The sequence below is a fragment of the Sturnus vulgaris genome, chromosome 1, assembly GCF_052056855.1.
Source record: "Sturnus vulgaris isolate bStuVul1 chromosome 1, bStuVul1.hap1, whole genome shotgun sequence".
Lineage (NCBI taxonomy): Eukaryota > Metazoa > Chordata > Aves > Passeriformes > Sturnidae > Sturnus > Sturnus vulgaris.
Genome location: NC_142243.1, coordinates 47,564,977 through 47,587,981, shown reverse-complemented (window position 1 = coordinate 47,587,981; position 23,005 = coordinate 47,564,977). Strand labels below are relative to the sequence as shown.

Genomic DNA, 23,005 nt, shown 5'->3' with positions numbered 1-23,005 from the left:
TTGTTTTGAGAAGCTCAATGATGCCCCATCCCAGTGACCAAAGTCAGGCTGGATGGGCCTTTGAACCATCTGGTGGAGGTTGTCCCTGTCCATGATAGAGATGTTGCAACAAAATGGCCTTGAAGGTTCCTTCCAACCCAAACCATTCTGTGACACTGTGATTCTACATTTGTTTGATCAAACAGCATGTAGGAAGGTCCAGATGTAGCTAACCAAGAAAGCAGCCAGATCACAGCTCCTGTCTGCATATATTTAATCAAATCTTCAAGCAATGCATCTTGTACTTTCGCATTAGTTAACATGCTTCATTTCATTAAGCACACAGTTGAGCCTCAGTTATCACCAGCAATATGTGTTCACCTTAAACCATGTGTCTTTTTGTCCAAACAATTGCTGTTTGCCCACTTACAGCCTCCATATCCCCAGTGCACAACTGCAGGCATCTCGCACAGAACTCTCATTTTTTTGACAAGGTCTCAGTTGTTAGCCAGTTATCTGGCTGTTCACCAGTTGCACTCCTGGCAGTCACGCTCCATTATCTCACGCATATTGCTGTAATATTAGCCTTCCTGTATACAGGCACACGCAGCATTGCTACAACATGTACACTTCTCAAGAAAAATTCCAGGCAAGTAAAACCATAACATATCCAAACCTAATGCACAAGCAAGAATACAATAATCATTTGACCTCTTGCATTGGATAATGCAACTCTACCTGCAAAGATAACAACACTGCCTTTACTTTGTATTTCACATTCACAATATGATCCTAAGGAAACAGATTTTTTTACTTCTTTATTTATAAAAATATCTGCTTTTACACGAGTTGAATTTTCCCTTTGTTTTCTTCAGTGTGTTCAAACAGCTCTATGTCTGAACACAGAACTTGAAGGAGCATCCTGAAAGATTACTGTATCCGATCCCCTCCTCTTGCAGGCACAGCCTCTTACTATTCCTTTCACAAAGTATTATCCAGCTCAGTCTTAGACATGGATTTTTGCCCTCACTGTTGTCAGAAAACTGGTTCAGAACATCACGCTTCTGATGGTTGGGAATCCAATTTGCATCTTCACTTTATTTATGGCTTTTTAATAACCATTTTTTCACATGCCTCTGTTGTCACTTCTCTCAGGTTTGTCCTTCTCGTTGGGAACTTAACCCTCTTGAGTATTGACATGCAAGCGTTCCACCATGTTTTTGTTTTGTTTGGCTAAAGAAACAATTTTCTTTCATAACGTTGTTTAAGAAACAATGTCTTTTATGTCCTCTACATTGGCATCAGGCTCTTCATTTCACTCATCACCCCTTCTGTGACTGTCCCAGTATGACTTAGTCTTTGTAGAGGAAAGCCTGCAAGTTTACACATTTGTCCTGATAATATCTTAAAGTGTCTTGTCACATGATCCAAGCTCCTTCCCTGTCTTTGCGGAAAAGCAACCCCTGAAACTGGATTATTTATCTCTCTTCCTCTTTTTTATTTTCCCAGCTATCTTCACCTTTTTCAAGCTGCCATACCCTAACTGAACTGTCTAAATATTCTCCATGAGATCCTGGCTTTCAGAGGTCATTAGCAAAACCCCACTGAACTTCCAGAAGAGAAACAATTTTACATTCTGAATTCTGATCAGTAGCTTCAGCTTCATCCCACCACCCAGACTGTGACAGACAAATAACAACCTTCTGGAATCATGCACAAAATTTCAGCAAGTTTAGCACATAAACATTAATTCATCCTTGCATCCTATTCACATCCCTCAGCTCTTACATGTTTGAAAGGCTTCTTCAAATCTATTCACCTTCAGTTGGTGAAAAAAACCTGCAGTAAAAACAGATGAAAGCTTCAGTCAAGAAACACTGGCGGGCGTTTGAGCTTATGCTTCTGCTCCACAGGAAAACACAATTAAGGCTGAGCCATTTGCTGCTGGATTACAGTTCCCTAAGAATCCCCCTAGAAATTTCACTGCAGAAACAGTGCCACAGAAAATATAAACCAGAATTTTCTTCCTCTGGCAAATTTCATTTAATGCAGATTCTCTACTTCCCGTGTCTTAAGAAATTCCTTCAGTTTTCACATACCCTTAATGATATTTGAATAAAACCAGTAATTTGGCTTTCAAGCAAACAGTCTGTGTAGGCTGTTAAACTGCAGGAAATTGGTCTTTCTAAAAACCTCAACACACACAGTGGGTTTTATCACCGATTAAATAAAGTACTTGAGCCATAACTGGACATTTAACGTGGAAAAAATAGTTCCTTTGCCAGCACTGTGAGAAGAAATAAATGGGAGACCTCTGTAGAGCTTTCAGATTTGTGAAGCAGTTTCCTACACTACTTACTAGAAATTGTGACAGACAGGGAAAGATCACAGGCCCATCTGTGTTTGCATTTTAGTTCAGATCAAGGGCGCCCTTTTGAAGTGAACCTCCCAATTTTTCCCACTTAACACATTTTGTTTCACATGGATGAGCAGTCCTGTAAAACACACACTGGGTGTCTTTCAAATAAAACTTACCTGTAAGAAGCTTTCCACAACTGCCCGTAGGGCACTCCAGTCACTGACAGATGTGGACCCTACAGAAGGAGACTAGTCCAAAGCGTATGTCCCTGAAATATGTGTATCTTGCCCGCTGAGTCTGCAGTGTCAGCTCTTTTGCTCTGCAGATCCACCACTACTATTCCACTGTACTTACTGATGCAGGTGGACAGCCTAGGTCAACCCAGATTTCTTGCTCCTCAAGCATTTCCTTCTACTGCTTAGCTTCATTGCTGTGAACTTTCAGAAGTTTCAGGGCTGGAATTCAGCTATGCCTCAAAAGGTTTGGGTGTTTCTTCAAATGCATCTGTGACTGTTAAGGCAGAAAAACAGGACTGTGTGTATTTACCCACTTGCTAGAAATGTGGCATTTCTGCCGGATGTAATGTGAAGGAGACACTTCTGAAGTTGGAGCAATTCTCCTTGCACACCTGGTAAAGGCATAAACACAAAGCAATAAACCAGAAATAACTAACATCCCTTAATGTGTTTGGCTAGAAAGAACCATTATACACAGTAAAACTGGAGATACATAATGCTCATCTTCTGGCCCCAGCTGAAAAACATATGGCCATGTAGTGCTTAAGATCAGCCTGAAGCCTTCAAATGCTGAGAAGACTGTGTATTTTTAAGTCAACCAAGTCCTTCATGGACATCTCTGAGCACCCATTTACTTCTGCTGTGTTACTTTTTTTACCAGGGGGTGAATGTACATTCTGGTGGATGTAACACCAGAGCAGGGACACTTCTATCAGAGCTCAATGAGCAGCAGTTTCTGGGGTGAAGCACTGCCAGTAGCTTAGAAGTGTACAGCAAAAAGCAACAGCTAGGCACAAGCCACACAGCCTGATAATCCTTACAAGAAAGACTCAGAAAGGCATCATTATAAAGCACTTTTAATACCATCAATATGCCAAACTCAAAGCAGAATGGCTTATTCATTTAAGCAAGGGAATACAAATATAACCACATATAAGCAGCTCACCACTACTATTTCATCTCATCCTGTCACATACACAGAGAAACTAGAGCTACATGCATCTATCCCCTGCCAAGAACAGCCTCCAAGGAGAGATTACCATGCGCTATCAACCTGAAATGCATTAAGTTGATCAAGGGAAGTTATTAATAGTGACCAACTTCTTTAGCAAATTTCAACCTCATTTATTGCAGTATATTATCTGCAAACATCTGTAAACTCCAAACTACTGGTGGCTCTGTAACTCTTGATAACATTAGAGTTGCAGACAGCATCTTGAGCATATGAACAGACCTTTTTGTCCTATTCTGACCTCTCCTGGTGACACTCCTACCTCTGCTTATGGGTCAGGACCCCATTTTATCCCATGTCCTAATGTGTAACAAGCCAGTCTTCAGCTTCACACAGCCCTGAACTGCCTGGCCATGAGGCCTGCTGATCCTGTCCCCCACCTGTCGTGTGGGCTGATGTCCCAGACTGGGCTCAGCCCATCGCCATTCCCATCCCCATTCCCATCCCTATCCCCATGGAGGTGCCTGATGCCTCAGACTGGAGTTCCATGATGCCCCAGTCCCAGTGAGTATCTGCTGCATCCAGCACTGGTCACTCAGGATCAGGGACTTACTCCAGATGGTTCATACAGATGACTTCTGCTCCCTCTCAGCCCTCCATGAATACCACTGCTATAAATGCATTTGTTAATACATCTTTGCAAGATTACTCGCTCACCAGGGACATGTGTCCCTTTGTGAGGCATGTGACCAGCTTTCTTAAAATAGCTCCATTAAGATTAAATGAACAAACTTCTTTACAAAATATTGAAAATGCAAAGGAAAACATCACAAGTAAAATTCAGGGCACTGGACCAAATCAAATATCAACCAGCTGTAAATAAGAATCCAAAAAAATAAAATGTCTCTTTCACATCTCAGAAACCACTGTATCAGGACAAGGGAGAGAAGAAAGATTTCCATAAATTAAATTTGAATGTCAGTCTGAGAAACCTGTAGAAAACTGGATACTTCTATTTTCCCTGCTCAGCCTGAGCAACCTGGGAAAGCTTGTCCAAGAAGTGCTGCCAAACATAGAGAATTAATTCCGTTTAAATTGTCATCCTAAGTTCAACACACCTAGTTTAGAAAACACCCGTCAGTTCTGAAAATCTTGGTTTTCATCTGAGAACTTAACAATAGGAAGACATGAGAGACACTAGCGAAGTTAACATCTGGGTGGCAGAATTTGGAGATTTTTTTATGGATGCATAACCTTTATTCTACTAATATGACATGAGGGTTGCCACATGCAATTCCAGCACTTGGTGAGACTCAGGCAGGAACACTGAGTAATGTTACTAAAAAGATGGCTCAGTAAAGGCAGTCAATTTGTATTAAATTGGAATAAAAGCCATGATGTCTGCCAGAGTGCTGCATATGAGCTTTGTGACAAAGCAAAGATCTCTACAAAGTCTGCAGTAGGATGAACTCCAAGAAAACATATAGCTTAGGATAAAATTATCAAGTACGATAAGTGGTGAAACAGATGAACACATTAAAATACTTTTTGGGAATCTGAGCTTAGCTGGGAGCTGTATTTAATTTCCTTCCATAATTTATATATAGAAAATGTTGTTCACAATTCTGCTGCTGTAATTAGTGCATGCAATTGGGGAAAAATTAATGAAGGTAGGTCTTCATGAGAACCTCTGAGTACCAAAGCAACAAGGGGACTTTTCCCATGCTGAGTCTGCAACCTCAGCTCAGAGGTAGCCAAGTGCCCATGGACAGCTAGGAATTATTGGGAGACACCATCTTCAGTGTATCACTTGGCTTTCTTTCCACCACCACACCTCCTCTCTTGTTTTTCTTAGGTTGTTCCTATCAGTAACCCCAAAGGATATATCTGTCAGCCTGGTGAGAAAGGTGAGAAGGTGAGAAAATAAGCTGTCCTCTGAGCCGCCAGCTGGCAGGATTATAGTAGCGAGAAAAGAGTCTTTAAATGTAAGGAGGAGAAACATTCCATGAAAGAGATATCTCTAAACTAATAATATCTGCACTAAAAAACATACAAGAAAGAAAGTTAGCTCAAACCATAACTAGTATCATAGGAAAAGAGTAACAGTCTTTGTTTTAACAATTCCATGCAATTGCAGAATATTCTGAGATGGAAGAGGCTCATAAGGATCTTAATATCCAACTTCTGGCCTGGCACAGAGCAGCTGGCACAGTCACACGATGTGCCTGAGAGTGTTGTCCAAATGCTTCTTGAATTCTTTCAGGCTTGGTGCTGTGACCACTTTCCTGGGGAGCCTATGCCAGTGCCCAAACACCCTCTGGGTCAAAAACCTTTTCCTGATATCCAAGCTAAAACTCCCCTGACCCAGTTTCAGACCCTTGGGTCCTGTGACTGGTCCTGAGAGTGAAGCGATCAATGCCTACCCCTCCACTTCCCCTCATGAGGAATCTGCTGACTGCGATGAGGTCTCCCCTCAGTCTCCTCTTCTTCAGGCTGAGCAGACCAAATTCCTTCGATGGCTTCCCCTCAAGGCCCTTCACCCTTCACTGCAGCTTCTGTAAAACCATTCCCAACTGGGTAAGACCCAGGCAAAGGTGACTGGAGAAAAATTTCTTTTCCTACATCCTTTTTTCCTTACTTGTCCAATCTCAAAACCAACACATGAGAATGCAGAGACCCACAGAGTCCACACCAGCCTGGCCTCCTCCTGTCCTGGGATGAGGAGGGAAGAGGTTTACACTAGTGCCCTCTTCCTTTGCCTTCCCTTTGGCAGTGAGAGAGCAGTGATGCAGTCTTGCTCTGAGAGGTTCCCAAAGCAAGTGCCAGTCAGCATTGCTGTTCATATGGGGCCCATCCTGTGGGCTCTGAGTGTCCATAAATTGTACAAACCAAGGGAAAAGTATGTCATCCAAGAAGAGTCATTTTCCTACAGTATTCAGTGCATTAACATTAAAACCAAATTTTACAAATAATTCAGGATTACAGAAGAGGAAACCAACTCAACCAAGGCAAAATGCCACCAATCCTACACCTAAGCTTTGGGTCAGGAAGTGAAAAGAAGTAGTTTTCAGGGATTAACAATCAGATTTTCCATGTTTGATTTATTATTTTTTACACTGATTTTGAGGAGAGCTCTTCAAACTTACAATCTCAGTCTTTATCACAAGCCCCTGCAATGAACATGATAAGAGGGTGAGAGTATTTGCTCTTCCTCTTCAAAGTGTTAACAATAAAATAAACTCTACAAAGATTTACTGTGCCAGACACAGCATACTCCAAGAACAGAGTTGTATAAAAGTCTATAATTTAAACATGATGTTACCTTGGGCAATACTCATAACTAAGATATTCTGTAGAGGGCCATGCTTATGTTCTCTGCATTCAAGAATAAATTACTTTAGCAGAAGTTTCATGAACAAGGATATACATGGAGATATACAACTTGCTTGTTCATATCCTGCATAATCACTCATTCCCATCTCATAACCAAGTCCACAAACTTAATAAACTAAAAGAAGGAAGGACTGATAGTACAATTTTGCAGACAACCAACAATGTACTGCATTTAGGATTCATTTTCATTGGAAGTGGTGGTCATTCCACAATGAAGCTATTTTAAGTACAAAATGTTATTGCTTCAGGCTTGTCTTCACTGTTGTATCAACACCAGGAACAATCTTGTCATTACTGCAGCAGGAATACCAGCTCCTGCCCACACACAGAGATCTCAAATTTCCATTTAAACCATATCACAAATCCTTCAGATAGTCAGAGGAAAAGCAAACACATAAACTTGCAGGAGTAGAGCCACAGGCCACGGCTCGTCTTAGACTAATTAATCAGCTGTTAATACAGGTATTCTGTCTTGCAAACATTCCTTCAGCATGTAATCCTTCTTTCTCAAGTCAGAATACATTAAGACAGAACCAGGTCCTGAGCGCTGCAGTCAGGCAAGCCCTGTTCTGCATATCACCAAATGTAGGGACTACAGGAACAGCTCACCTTGGATGAGATGGAAAACCGTCATAAAGTACCAGTTCCTACTCCATGCTCTGGTAAATGCAACTGACTAAAACACAGATAACCAGTTTGTTGTTCTTTCTGCTAAAAGAGCATTTTTAAGCTGATAAGGAAGACTTAAATCTTTATGCTTTCAGCACCAAAGGAAGAAAAGTCAATATATGCAAATGCAGGGTTTGAATCTGTCGTATTGACTCAAGCCTTTAAATTTGAATCTACCCCCTTGCTTTACTGGTACAATTGTCTTCTTTATCCTCAAATTGCTATTCACGAATCAGTATGTTACCCAGGGATACCATCCAAAGGAATCTGTTTCAAGGATGTGAATGTGTTGCTGGATCTTAATCTTGATTACCAGTGATGTGTTTCTGTGAGACTGCAGTCATGCATGGCAGGAATAGCTGGTTTGTACTCTTCTGACAGTTTCATCTGCTTGCCTAAATGTTGGATAATCCCTGTTGCAGATTAAAAGTGATAAAGATTGATGCAAAGATATTATAAGGTTAAAGAAAACTTCATGCAGGTATGATCTACTTATACCATACATCAGAAACCCAGGAAACAAGGGCAGAACACTGATCCCATGTCTGCAGTAGTGAGGAATGTAACCCATGGGGGTGGGCGTGTAGAGTGAAACATGCTGAGGACCTGATTTCCCAATTCTACTGTACTGGTTTTACTTTCAGACTATTTCTAGTCTGGCCTCCTGGACAGGATGCCCATTTGTGGCTGAAGTGCTGCACTCCAGCACATATTCAACCTTCATTTCCTCTTGAAACAGCACAGCTCATGAGCTCTAAGGCCATCCCGTGGTACAAAATTAGGTGCAGGAAGTGTGGGAAACCAGGAGGTTCACTTAAAATTTCACTCTGCTCCAAACAAAAACATTAATCTAAGTGGACCCTTAGTGCTTAATTGATGCTAGCAAAATGCAGCTTTAATCCATGATACATAGTGTGCAAGGGAGAAAGGGTTACAGGAGAGAGAGGCTGGAATAGAGGAATACACTTGGAACTCTGGCCAACTTGAAAATCTTTCTGTCAAGAACTGAAGAACTAATCAAACAGGTCATAATGGCATAATATATCTTTCCTTTTACTGAGCTGCCCAACTTTTTTCTCTTGTCATTTATTGCATTGACTACTGGCTGTGCTTTTCATAGAAAAATCACACCCAATATCAAGCATTTAAAGACTGTTGGGATACAGCTGGGAGGGAATGATTACTTTCAATAATTACACTAGAGGAAAGCAGCATCTAATTCTCCACCAGAAAGGAGAGTTTTAAAATTGAAATATGACGTTGGAACCAGAGCAAAAGGACACAAAATGGCAATGAGTAAACAGTCTTTAAAAAACAAGAGATTTATAATCATTGGAGAACTGGAAACGTGGAACTAGTTTCCAGCAGAATCCAGGACACTTTTTTCCGGTGAAATTCAGTAATTTCCTAGAGGAAACTGTCAGACACCATCATCTACAATGCTGGACTACCATCATAAAGTCCCTCCAAGTTCCATAAGAATTGCATCAAAGCACAAAATAAGTAAAGGACATGAAGGACAACTCACTCCCACACAAAAGGAAGTGATCTTTCTGCTCTCAAAGTGGAAGAGTGGTGGGTTTCCATCTTGTCTGGGTGAGTGCTGTGGACACTCAAAGCACAGCATTAGACAGAACTCTTCACATCTCAGAAGTCATTGCCTGCCCCCTTATTTGGCATACAGATAGATGTTTGTGGGCTTAGCTCCAATTTTGGATATAGATCTCTTGCTACAGAGTTTATTGCTCCAGCTTTCCAAGAAGCAGATTACTGTCTTTGGGAATAACACTACTATCTTGGGAACATGCAAATGCATTTCCTTGTAAACTGTGAACTGCCACATATCTGTTAAGATTTAGACCAGACTCCCAGCAATGTCAGTTCCTACCAGATCAATGATCTGCACTATCTCACAGGGCTTTCAAACAATACTGCCTGAAGATTAATTTGGCTCCAATGTCCTACTTGCTTTCAAATGCCCACAATCTCAGATTTTACCCTTACAGAAAACTACCAACTACTGCTAATGGATATATAAAAATCCCCAGCCCTTCACTAATGATTTGTTATAGTGTTCTTATGGAAATGGAAAGAGATCTGTCCTTGTGCTTGGAATTAAAGAGATGCACTGGACTGTTGTTATGGAAATGTTTTGCATTATTTGTAAATGTCAGTTATATGAAAACAAGACCCAGGCTGAAAAAGCATGAAGGTATTTTCTGCACTGTAATATTTCAAAGGGATATATTGACAGTACCTCTGAGATAATAGATAAAAGGAAAAAAGCAAATCAGGAATAGCTAATTTCTAGGTTTGGTCAGAAGTAAATGTCAAAAAGGAACCAAAACAAAAAAGGCATCAGCTAAACCATCATAAGCTTCTACTCTTGCTATCTTTCTTTTCAAATCATTGCTCTTTATTACCTTGGTTTAATTCAGTTGTGCCACACACTGGTACACAAAACCATGATTTCTGTGCCTTGGTCAAGATAGAAAATTGTAAACAATATGTTAATATTACTCATATTTTGTTTCATACAAAATCAAATAGTTTCACTAATGACAGGAGGGTCTCGCACTGTTTTCCAGGGCACACTAGTGCAGGCTTTGAACAATGCAATTTTGACACATCGTATTGCAATCTTTTTATACAAAAAGAGTCATAGTTCTTCCGCTTTCATTTTTATTTTTGCTTATAGATAAAATTATTCACTGAGTTCTGGACAAATTATTTCAGCTAGTCTGAAAGCAGACATCTTTTAAAACTAAAAGGCTACTTGGTCCAAATTTTCACCAAACTCCATACAGGCACATACAGTGCTAATTCACCAATACCACAGCCCTTGCCACCCCTTTGTAAGCCCATCTTACACCCATGGCAACATCGTGACTAAGTAATTAACTGCAGTAATACTATATTACTATCACAATTTTAGGGAAAATGATTTCTTAGGTCAAAATGTGGCAGGCAGCTTCAGAGTCACATCAAAATTAAGTCAGTAAAGAAAGAAATCATCACCATCACGATTTTGATCTCATTAATTACCATTACCAACCTGATTTTTGTAACAATTTCTGTTGTTATTTAACTGCATATTGATGTTTGTCTCAGTTTTAGATTGCAGTACTTTCTTTTTCAATATCCCCTCTTCCAAAAGAATTAGAATCAAATCAAAACACACATTTCCTGTGTACCCTCATGCTTTAATATTCTACCAGTATAGTTTGCTTTTAGCCATCTTTCCTCCCCACCTCCATCACTGCTTTTCATTTCTTATTAAAAAAAAATGTTTTTGAGAAGCCATAGCATTTAATGGCATCATTATCAGCCGAGCTTTTTTCTAACATTGAAATTCATATTTACACTGTTAAATATGCAAGGGAGTATGCCAGGGTGAGAAAAGGATGTGTGCCTATCTCTATGTTTGTGTGTGAGTGTAAAATGAGCCATGAGTATGGGTGAGCACAGGCAAATTTCTCACAGCCCCTGCTTGTGGGGACATCCAGACCTTCCTGGCCTCTTCAGCTGATGATGTCCCTATTTCACTGACTATTCTTGCCACATGAAGGTGACTCTTTGCAAGTAGCTTCATGCACCAGATCTCAAAACAGCTTCCAACGGAGGTGATGTTGGACCAGCAAAGAAGAGTGTGGGTGATCAGGCAGACCCCTCGTTCTCCTGGGGCCAAGTCCATGCCCCATTTGCTGCACTGTGTTACCAAGTGTTACCTTCAGGCCACTGAAAGGAGATTCTTCAAACCTGAGATCCACTTCTCAGACAGCAGCATGAAAGTACTGTGGCTCTCTGAAGTGCTAACAGAACAAAACTCTCCAGTTTTATGACACACATGCCCCTTCCTCTCCCCCCACATTTTACAGCTCCATAGTTTCAGACCATAACTGTAATATACAATTATTCTTCTGAGGAGCTGGAAAATAGTATTTTTTCCAGTTTGCCTATTCAGTGTTGGATGCCGTTAGCCCACTAAAAAGTTAAAGGCATCAGTACAATCTACAGATCACTTTAATGGCAGATCAGTCTTGTAATGCTTACATAATGAAGTATCTTTTTCAATAGTGACATTGTAGCAGATTTGTAAAAGCATCCAGTGCTTTAGCCCTCAGATATGTGATAAATGTGATTCGTGCTAATTAAATTGTAACTATATTAACAAAATTGTATTTAGATCAATAAAAGACTATTGTTACCGAGTGAAAGGGGGGGAGATGGGTGATACAGGATAAAAGACATCTCCCAGATGTTGGGAGTCGAAGAAGGAGGTTAGAAGAAAGTCAGATAAGAATAGTAGAAGGACGGAGGTCTGATAAGCGGCATCTAGAAATACAGCTTCAACCTTGAAGCTGTCAAAAATGGAATGATCCCAAGCATGGGACTTAATTAAAGTCATGTTATGGAAAACATCTGCTCAGTCACACAGGGCGCCTGCGCTACCTGCAGGTCACACCTAGGTCACTGATGAAGATGATGAGCCTTCACCGGAAATAAGACCCTTAAAAGGATAAGAGACCCCCTAACCCATTAGTAGAGCATGCGCCGTGCAGTATAGTTACGTAGATCTTAGGAATAGAAACTAGGAGGAGCTTTCTAGAAACTTTTGTAGCCTATAGTATATAAGTGGGATTGTTAGTCCAAATGCTTTGGTACGAGAGGAAGGGCAGGCCCCTCCCCGTACCCCCGGTCGGTTTTGCTTATGCTTTATACGAACCTCAATTATACTAAAACACTTACTCTCAAATTTTATCCATCCCAAATTATACAATTGTAATACTTTACTTGGATGGTATTTAGTTTCAATAATTTTTGTAATCATCTTTAATACTTCTGATTGTATTCATTTATAATTGTTACTATTAAAACTTGTTGTTACTTTTAATCTTTGTTGTTTGTTTAATTGGAAAAATAGAAAACCATTCATAACAGATATGTTCCTACCAGACATCTTTGAAATAAAGAGGCACAATAGCCTCATTAAAAATAATTAGAGTTGAGCAAATAACTACGTTGGAAAAATCTTCCATGTACCTACCTGTGTCTTTAAACATCTAAATACCTTTAACATCTGGGCTAAAGGGAATACAAGTAATTAGCATTTCCTGCCAAGCACCAGTTTTATTTTTTAATTGAAGCGATGCTATTTCTGTTGATCCTGTTGGTCTTTTTAGTGACCAAATGCCAGAAACAGCAAATTCTAAATCAGTGCTGTGAAGGTGCAATGAAGCAGCACCAAAAACTTGCTTAATGAAACCTTGCCCCCTCCCAATGCCCTTAGGACATGGAGCAATCAGCAAAGAAGGCAGATAGGTCAGACTTTTCCTCCTATCTAATTACCCTGTCTACCATAGCTCTGCAGTATTCTGGGGTGTCATTTAAACCCTAAGACATGGTTCAGAGTTTTATAATCTGCTGGTGGTCTACTTGGGATGTCTGTAGTGGGGCAGATTGCCTGGACTCCGCTGGTGTATGGTACCCATGTATTTAATTATCAGCACTGATATGTGCCTTCAGGTTTTTGGATCAAATCACAGATGACTTGAGAAAGGTAGTTTACTTCTAATTCACCTAAGTTCAATTCCACCAACATATACAGCCTTGTATATATATATATATATATATATAAAAGAAAAAGAAAACATTTTTCAGTGGGCATAATGGCATTTATTTCTAATGAACAACAAACATTATGCTGCCAGAAAGTTTTGGTGGGGTGGCTTGTAACACCTCAGTGTTGGCAACACACGTTGTCCCCAGGACTATACCAATTTCTAGAGGCCCATTTTGCTAGGTTGACCCAAAAGTAGGCAAATAGTGCACAATGCTTGTATTACCTTATTTTAAAAGACCCTGAGTATGTATTCATCAAGAGAAAGAAATGCTAATAGGCTGTTTGGTGCTAATAGGTGAATCACATTGCTTAGAAAGGGAAGTTTTAATCTTTCTTTTAAAAGGAGCTGAGAACTTAGTTAGCAGCTTGCTGCCCACAGTAGCTACTGTCCTGGGAGTGCAATGTATAGCCTCTCACAGTACTTCCAGCTATGCCATAATTACCTACAGGCACTGCAAGTTTTTAGGGCATTGGTCTTGGAAGAACATCAGCTTAGCTTCTCTTGCTATTGGCAAAGAACCATCCCTCTTCTCCCTGGCCCTTGCATCAGAGAACACTACCAGTTTTCATAACCAAAGAGTTCAGCACCAAACACTTCCATGTGGCTTAAAAGCTCAGCAAATGCAAGTATAGATGACATAAATGGCTATTTATCTATCTTTTCTTCAGAACAGTAACCACCAACACAGTGCTGTGATGGTTCGGTGCACATATCCAGATTAAAGCTTTGTCACTGCAGAATTGTTGATCACCTAGTTGGTAAGGAATCAGTCCACTGAGTCCTGCCTAAAAGCATTAAGTGCCTCCAATATTTGCACAGCTCTACAACCTTAACAAAAACTTTGAGACTGAACTCTGAAAATTCACCTCAGCCTTTTGAAATGGATTTGCTAACAAGTAAGCTCAGATTTGTTCCCTGAACTTCCCTATCAACTTAATTTTGCAGTGAGATAAATTTAAAACTAACCTCGATATCTATCCTTTCATTACAGTTTTCTTACCTTTGCTGTAAATATCCTTCCTCTGTTAAGTAATGAATTTTGCAGGCCCAACTTGCTGTAATCAGTAAAGCATATGCCACAGTGTAAGCTGCAATACAAAACAAAGCACACATTCAATATATTCAGGGGAAAAAACAAATACATAAAATGAACGTATGTTTCCTTTCAGAGACTTAGCAGCTTACTTGACTACTTCTGCATTTACCTTGACTTTTAAAAAAAATCCACCCAAGACATTCCTGTGCACATAGCTCACAGCCTTCAGAGAGTCCAAATTCACACCTCGGGGAGGGATATATAAATGAAACTATCTCCCATTTACAAGTGGGAGACGAACATATAGATAAAGTATTCTTGTGCTGCACACTTGGGAACTGAGAGCACTATGCAACTACTCTTCACTCACCTGCACTTCTGCTCATTCAGATTTCCTGCTGACCTATACACAAAAATTCTAAGTGTCTTCTTTTACCCCACTGGCCTCCTGACTTGACCCCTTCCATGGCTAACACTCCTGCTTTATCAGTGCCAAGCATATCCGCAGTGTTCCTGCCAAAAGCAAATTATTCCCAAAGCAACTTTTTCTCCAATAGTTTAGATTGAAATTTGTGGCCTCATCAAGTAGAGATCTGCTGATTTCACTCAACTACTTTTTGTGTCTTCACAGTCAAGGCGTTTGTGTATCAAGATGGAATTACCTCGAGAGACCTGTAAAACAACCTATCAGATTTACTATTTTTGTCTTTTATGCTTCATTGTTTAGTATTTTCTCAGCCTCAAACAATCGATCCCCTTTCTCGTAGACATCCCAGTAAAGGAATCCAATCCTTACACTGTATTAAAGTAGAACTTTAACATATCAGTATTGCCTGGAATTGTTTCTATTGTACAATAACAAATCTTCTGGAAAAACGAAAATTTTGCCCAGCAGATTTATTATCTCTAGTAGTCTGTATTTGAAACTACAGGCAGTGTTGAAGTGTATCAATTTCAAAATATAGTGATAAAAATTAAATACTATTATCTTCACTTAGATAAGAAGGCAAGGCTAAAGAGCTCTGACATGCAGGGATTTTTGTGATGGTGTTGCTGATGTGTTCATACAAATTGTTATATTGATTGCACTGATGAATGTAGTGGTGCAAGTTCAGGGGAAACCTGAACTGGAAACCTTAAACATTCTTTTGTTGTTTTGTTGTTTATCACTCTGATGTAAGGTTTATTTTTCTACTAATGCGGTAAACAAAATAGTTTCCTTTATTCCTCTTTTGCTTTCAGCTACGACAGATCTAGCCTAACAAGGTTTCATCTGAGGACTGAAGGAACTGAACGCTTCCAATTCCAGAAGACAGTGGCTACTGAGCAGAACGAACATTTGTCCTGCTAATGCTACCCTAATAGGAAATGCAACCTCCAGACGAAAAAACCCCAAATTTTCAGGAAAAAGAAAGTTTTATAGGCAATTACCCCCCCACTCCTTGGATGTCTTGGATCACCTTGGAAATTGCCTTTCTGTGCCTAGCCAAGAGCAGAGAGAGTCTAGATGAAAACTCAGTCTGGACATCCAGCTTTTAAATGCTAAACTGAAGAATATTAGTCTGTTCCTTGGATTCACAGCAACTCGTTCCTGCCAGGATGCTAAAGAAAGGAGTAGCTACTGACTGGGCTACTCTCAGCTGCAGTGCTGGAAAAACCAGTAGGGGATCTATGTACTAGAAGGAAGGCCACCTGACAGCTTGGTTGTTCCCTGTTTACTCTGTGGCAACACAGAGAGGGAAAAAGAAAACAAAAATATGGTGATCTTCTAAGATGGAGAAAGAGTAGGTATTTTACTGCTGTTAAAAGGAGAACATGAAGTAAAGAGACTGCTGAAATGACAGGAATCTCATAACACCATGCAAGCAGGGTTCATAAAAAATACCCATTTCAAAACTTTAAAACTAAATTTAAACATCAAATATGTGCACTTTTCTGTTAATCTTTTCTTTCATCTGCAATAAGGCAGCTGTTTCACTGAAGAAAATCATCTGGCAAAGAAAATAGACTGTAGAAGCTCTCTCCCAAAAGGCAGGTTTAAAATCAGAAATAAATAACTGATGTGTAGCTGAAGTCTCTGATTACAAGTATGCTTCCTAGTTTGAAGCAGCCATGGAAATCCAAGGGCTAAGCCCAGACACAAAGGCTGTCAGGACCTCTGGACTGCTCTGACAGCAAAACCCCTTTCCCCCCATGCATACTGCCAGAGCAACTGCCAACAGAGAAGAGCTCTGCCAAAAAAGTACTGAATTGACTGCCTCACTTACCTCCTCCTGTGATTTTAATCTCACATTTTCACAAATTAAGCAGAATCCTCTTGATTTCAGCAGGGACCACATGAACCCCATCCACGAGAACAGTATCTGAGTGTTAAACATCTGCCTTTCCCAAGTTGGCCTGATAAAATATCAAAGAGGATACAGACCATTTATACAAGTAAAGAGTGTTTCTTTGGTTATAGATGTTGCAGTTGCCTCGAGACTACCTAGAAATTAACTGTGCAAAATTTGGATAACTTTAATTAGCCCTCCAGAAAGGAAATGTGTAATCTACCACCATGACCATGAATGGGAGAATTCAAGAAACAGCAATTTACACAGGGCTGCAGCTGCAGACATAAAAGAATGAGCATATGTACAACATAAACATATTCCTACAACAAACAAATACTTGGGCTTCATATTTTAAGCCTTTAAACCTAGTGAAGACACAGAAGAAGCTGAGAGTGATGTCAAAGCACCTTAGCTCAAATTGCTGCAGCTGCTTAAATTGATTTCAAGTGTCTGTTAAGCTTGTTCTGAAATTACCTAATAATACATTGCATACATAAAAATTACAGCTGAAAATGGGACATCTCTTTCTCCTGATGAACATGGACCACTCCAGGGCACTGAGCTATGTTTGAAAGCTCCCGTGAACTTTCAGAAGAGCCTTATAGCCGGAAGAGACAGGGAAGAGCAGGACAAGAGTTCCCAGGGACCATGGAACAGCTGGGCCATGGACAAGTTTGTTCCACAGTTTTGTTTCCTTTTGGAGGTTCAGACTTTCTGCTCTTTTTGGCAGGCGGACATTTTAGTGAAATTTTCTTTGTACCACAACAAAAAAAGGCAGGGGTGTGTTAGCATAACCTTACATATGTTCAGGAGCAAGAACTCTGCCAATTGTGATTTGGATGGGATAAAATTGGTAGTACTGCTAAGCTCTCATTTTTTAAATTCTCTTGATTTTGTTTCTTTTCACATAAAATTTGACAGAACTCTGGAAAGTGTGAACATTGGAAACTGGTAAAATCTTGGAAAGGAGTGCAGTTATTAGTCTCTGGTTCAGGTAATGATTTTAGGTCTCATTTTCAGACTTCAAATTTTATCATATCTTTAAATAGGCATTTTTCTTCTTCTGTGACTGAGATTTTCACATAATAACATGAATTAAGCTCCTAGAATGTTAAAAATAATGCCGCAAAATATTATACCAAGTACCACAGGACTAAAGATTTTTTAAAAGACACCACCACAGATTACACTGCTTGGGCTCCTGACAAAGCATTGCTACTGCAACAGGAGACCCCTCTGCCGTTCAGTCCCAGCTGAGTGGAGAATCTTCTTGGTAAGAATGTGCCAGATGAAATTTCCTCTTCAAAGAAAATGTTTCTGCTGGATATCAGCAACATTTTCATGACGGATCCACTGGGAAAAACTTTTTAATTAAGTTACTGTGCCTGCCTCTGAATAGTTATCTAGTCCTAGAAGGATACTAAAATTGCATTATAATTAGATGCCACAAAATTCTTTTTCCTGAAACCAAAACCTCCTGGCAGTCCTAGATCATAAAATTAGTTTTATAAAAGAGGTTTAGAATATCCATATTTGTGTTAAACTGTTCAACACACAAAACTGGATTGTCAAATAAATTTAATGTAAAAAATAATGTGACACCTTTATGTGTCATGTGGCACCTTTATCTTGTTCACATAGAAGTCAAGCCAAGGAAGGTATTTAAAACCAGCCTGAATATAAGGCAGTTTAGGACTGATCTTTCCACTAATAATAATTATGTTGCACCTGTGCAAACTGTCGGACTTCAGCAGAGTTAAATTACTTGACAATGTAAATTCCTTTTCAGAATCTTCTAATACAAAATTCTGCCTTCATATTGTCTACAGGTCTTGGTCATTCCTAATCAGGGATTGCTACCTGAATTTCTTTCCTGCTAGGATTCAAGGTCCAAAGCAATAACACTGAGTACAGGCAGGTATGCTAAATATGTAAAATCCACCTGGGAGCTGAGTATTTGACTCCTGTTAGTTCTTTTGCTTTATCAGGTATTCAGGGCTGCATTTCCTTCTTTTCAGAGTTCAAGGCAGAAGTTAATTTAGTACGAAATCATGGCATTACATTGCCTACCTGCTACAAGCTGGGGTAGTCCCAGGCTGCTCTGCCTTGCTGTGGAGTGAGCACCAGTGGCCACCCCAAGCAGCAGTGAGATTGCTGAAGGTGTAGAGAGACACTTCTGCATTGTTGCTCATCACAGGCAACTTGTGCATGCTGGTGTGTCTCCATCACATTCCCTACAGTGATCCTACAGTGATTATTGGTCAGCCAGGTGCCAAAGTTTCTCATACCGCGTTTTCAGTTGAAGGTGACTCAAGAGGAGGGAGCCTTGTTGCTGCAATATATTGCCCTGTGAGGTAGCAAAGGCTGTTTTCATTTTCATGTCATCTGGAGAAAGATTCTGGAGGCAGAGCACAACCTTGTACATTAACAATGGTTTGTAAGAATACTGAACTGTGAAGTGCAAAAATCAAATATACATGCACCCAAAACCATACCTACACTTCAGACTTCAAAAGGTTGGACAGCACTTAGTCATTAATAGAGGAAGCTTGTAAGATTAAACTGCATTTTTTTAAGAATTACAAAAAGAAGGAAATGACAGATAATAAACAGTTAAATGTTTCCAACTGTCTGATTGGTCTCCAGCATCCTCTCTTTCCACAACATTCTACAGCCTAGTATTTGCAAACACTCCCAAAAACCTGGAGACACAGTCTTTCCAGCACTGAACTTGGAAATGGTAACAAACTCTCTTGATTTCTCATTTTCCCCCTGGTTCATTCTGCTCATTTTTCTGATTACCAAAGCCTCATTTGGCGTAGACGCATTTTGCAAGTGCAGAAAGTCCCACTGGAGATACTTGAATCTGCCTGACAGATGTGACGCGAGATAATGAGTATGCAGTTGACAGATGTCTATGCTAGGTACATACACATATTAGGAAGCAGGGACACAGATTTCCTGTGATGGAAAACAGGGAGAGCTGCTCATTGGGGTTGGGCTCAGAGTTGTTGCAGATCTGTTTCATTTAAGAGAATGACATCATTGGAGCCTAGGGAGAATTTGGGGTAAGTTCAAGACCACCAACTGAATGAACTGAGACTGTCTGACACTTGCTCTGCTGGAAAAGGCCTTTCACTACAGTGCTACCTTCACTGTAGCCTTTCGGGCTACACAGTCCTCCTATCTTCATTTCAGAGATTCAGGTGCTTACTGTGCACGCCCAGGCCAGTGCTCAGCAGGCATCAGAGCCAGGACAGGGGCTCCCTGCAGTCAAAAGATAAGGATGCTGCATCCACATTTTTTGGCATATCATTTCCTGTTCCTGTCCATAGGGTCCTGTTTCCTCCCCAGCTTAAACTCTGCCACCCCTCAGGTCCTTCCAGGGACAAATCTATCTCTTCAAAATGGCACAGCTTTGCAATGTTTTGGCACAGGTAACATGCCAGTCTGGCTGCAAAGAGCGACGATCATTTTATTGTTTATTCTGTGCCGGTAAGCACTGGTGAGGTGTTCCACAACTTACACCAGAGACAACAGAACAGCAAGAAGAGGCTGACAGAGAGCATGATTACAGGTGATGGCAGCAATGGGATTTTGACTGGCAAGCGTCAAACCCAGCATTCCAATTCCATATGTTGTTCTGCAAAGCCAAATGCTGTAGAAGACAGGCTCAGGCAAGGAGTGTAGATGAAGGTAGTATTTTAAACATCACCAGCAATGTGGTAGAGTCACCACTAGATTCATATTGATTTAAAAGTCTACATGAAAACTACGAAAGGGAGTGTGATTTATCACAGTATCTGGTAATGACTTCCCCACATGATTTTCTAAGAGTTGTGTTTTGGTATTTGCTGTGCAAAAATTAGGTCCACAGATTAGCAATCCCTACCTCCTTTGGCTGTGTGTCAGTCTAGAATTTTCTCTGGGACTCTTCACAGGATTCAGAGTCTATTCCAATTTATTGTGCCAATGCCAAAAGCATAAGACACTTGGAGATTCTCCTGAAGTGATGATTTTCAATGAAAGCTGGAAAGTAGCATGAAATTCAAAGTGAAAAAAAAAAGAGATCTGTTTCTGTAGCAATCAACACTGAAGGTTATGTGAACAGAGCTGTGATGGGTTGGTCTCTCTCATGCACTCCATGAAGTGCCAGCTGAGTCTCAGCGCTCTCAAGTGCTCACAGCTTCCATGAGCCTCATGAGGATGAGAAGGTGGTTGGCACCCTGCAGGACTGCACAGCCTCTGTTCAAGAAGACCTGGAGCAAATGGGTGGCAGGTTTTCCTTCATCCCAGATGGGATTCTTGTTACTTGCCTTGCCATGCAGACAGCATAGGCAATTCTGGGCCATTTACCATGTGGCTGGAAGCCCCTCAGCAGAGAAGACAGTGTTGCAGTCATGGAACAGCAAAACTGGGACTTCAGGGATTTCTCCTGAAAGGTATAAATGACTCTACTACATGCAGGAGGCACCTGTTTGTTTCTCAGATAATTAAAATCATTCACATACTTCCTTAAGGATATATAATGTTCCCTAAACCAAGTAGACAATAAAAGAACAAAAGGAAATCTTGTTTGTTTTTTTTCTTTTTCAAATAGGGAAACTGCAGCAGAAAAGTATTAGACCTGGACCAGGCCTTTCTGTCTTCAAAACTGCACTGGTATCTCAGCCTCCTATGCAATGCAAATCTTCCTCACATCTGTCTGCTTTGGAAGCCATGAGTCCCAAAGAAAAGCAAGACTGACTAAAGGAGAGAGCTGTTGGTAGGTGAGCAAGCGTATAGCAATAGTGCATTACTGCTTTGCCCATCTGGAGTGCAAATGGACATGGCTATTACATGGGCTCATGAGAGGCAGGTGAGAAAAGCAGCCTGTCCTTGATAACCTTGCTTCCACCTGGTGTCTATGTCTTTTTGTCCTAGTGAGATTATGACTGTACAAGATCCCTCTCTCTGAGATATTCCTGTGGGACACCATGTGGTCTGAAGCATGTGCCCCACTAAGTAGGCATGGAGAAGAACGTTCTTAGCTCACAGTAGGAGGACACACGGGTAAGCACTAGGAAAAGGTACTGGGATATCAGTGTATCCACACACACAGGTTTATACCTTCACAGATAGACATTTATATAACACATCTGTCTTACTCATAATGCTTGAAAGTTAATCCTGAGTCTGCATCATAATCTCAATCATGGATCATCAATTATTTGGTCATTAAAACCCTTAGCTGCCATCTTTTTTCCTATGTATTTCTAGTGGAAGCTACTACAAAAAGTTATACAGAAGATTGATCAAAGTTTGCTCATGTTTGACCAAGAATGGTGTCAAATTCAAGTTTTGTCAAACTTACTGCAAGACACAGATTGAATGCAAGTTTCCATCCAGAGTGTTTTACTGGACCACTGAAGCAATTAAAATAGTATAACTACATAGCATGGAACAGAAGGTCAAGCAAACTGGTACATTCAGTTAGATCAAATGAAAGAAATGCTGACTTACACAAGCCCAGATTTATCTATCAAATGGCTGCATAGTATCACTTTATGCTGTTTAATGAGCATCACAGCATCACAGAGCAGTTTCATGAAGATGATGGAGTTTCCTCATCTATTCCCCAAAATCTCAATTTAGCGTTTCAGGCACTTTAACATTGTAAATGTGAGTAAGACAATAACGACAGTAAACTGTAGTAGTTAATCAACTTTTGCATACATAACTGTCATCCAAAATGCTTTTGGATGTGTTCTAAGATTAGTAGAATGGAAAGATATACATTTGTACTTTGTGTAGTTGTTTTCAAAGCTTGGTGGCATCAGAAATCAACATTCTGCAAAACAGCATGTTTATGGAAAGCTTCTCAAATCAAAATTTTATGATAAAACAATATTATATGTTAAAATGTAGATACCATAACAAAACACACTGGGGCTTTCTCTTTTACATTTCCAGGAGGGACTTCAATCATGTTGTCATATTTGCACAGTGTAATAGCTTTTCCTTTAATTTGACATGGATCATTAGAATTCTTTCTGTGACCAAGGGATTTGCACTAAAACAGTTCTAATTAAACGTTTGGTGAGTGTGTGCATTGTTAGAATAGTTGCTGAGTATCAAAAGCCTTATAATTAGTATTTTGCAGGTGTTAAGCAGACATGCCTTAGTGCTTTCCGGAAAAGTCAAATGATAGCAAAGCATAGACAAGTGACATTTTATCTCTCAGAACAGTACCATTCTGAAAAGAACCTGAGTCTTAAAAAGGCTTAACTTAACTCATCTCCCATTTGACAGGAAATAGGCAATCAAGACACCACCACAGAGAAGAAAAAAGTGAAGATGGCAGTAGTCAGAATTACAAATAGCAAGATGCCACCCAGAATTTGACTGTACTGGCTAGCAGAAAATAATGAGTGGGCTCAAAGAC

At 40.1% G+C, this 23,005-nt stretch overlaps 1 long non-coding RNA gene across 2 annotated transcripts in view; it reads right to left on the bottom strand.

Annotated features, from left to right (window-relative positions):
- Positions 1-236: 236 nt before the first annotated feature.
- LOC148225189 (uncharacterized) overlaps positions 237-23,005 on the bottom strand; it is a 28,719-nt gene continuing 5,950 nt past the window's right edge. Inside the window, exons 2-5 of one of the 2 annotated variants that reach the window (XR_015801600.1) lie at positions 16,516-16,645; positions 14,213-14,300; positions 2,693-2,848; positions 237-1,818 (exon numbers count right to left, since the gene is read on the bottom strand). This is a non-coding gene — a long non-coding RNA (uncharacterized LOC148225189). Of the gene's footprint in view, positions 2,849-14,212; positions 14,301-16,515; positions 16,646-23,005 lie in introns of both variants that reach the window. The other variant, XR_015801461.1, reaches the window with a different exon arrangement.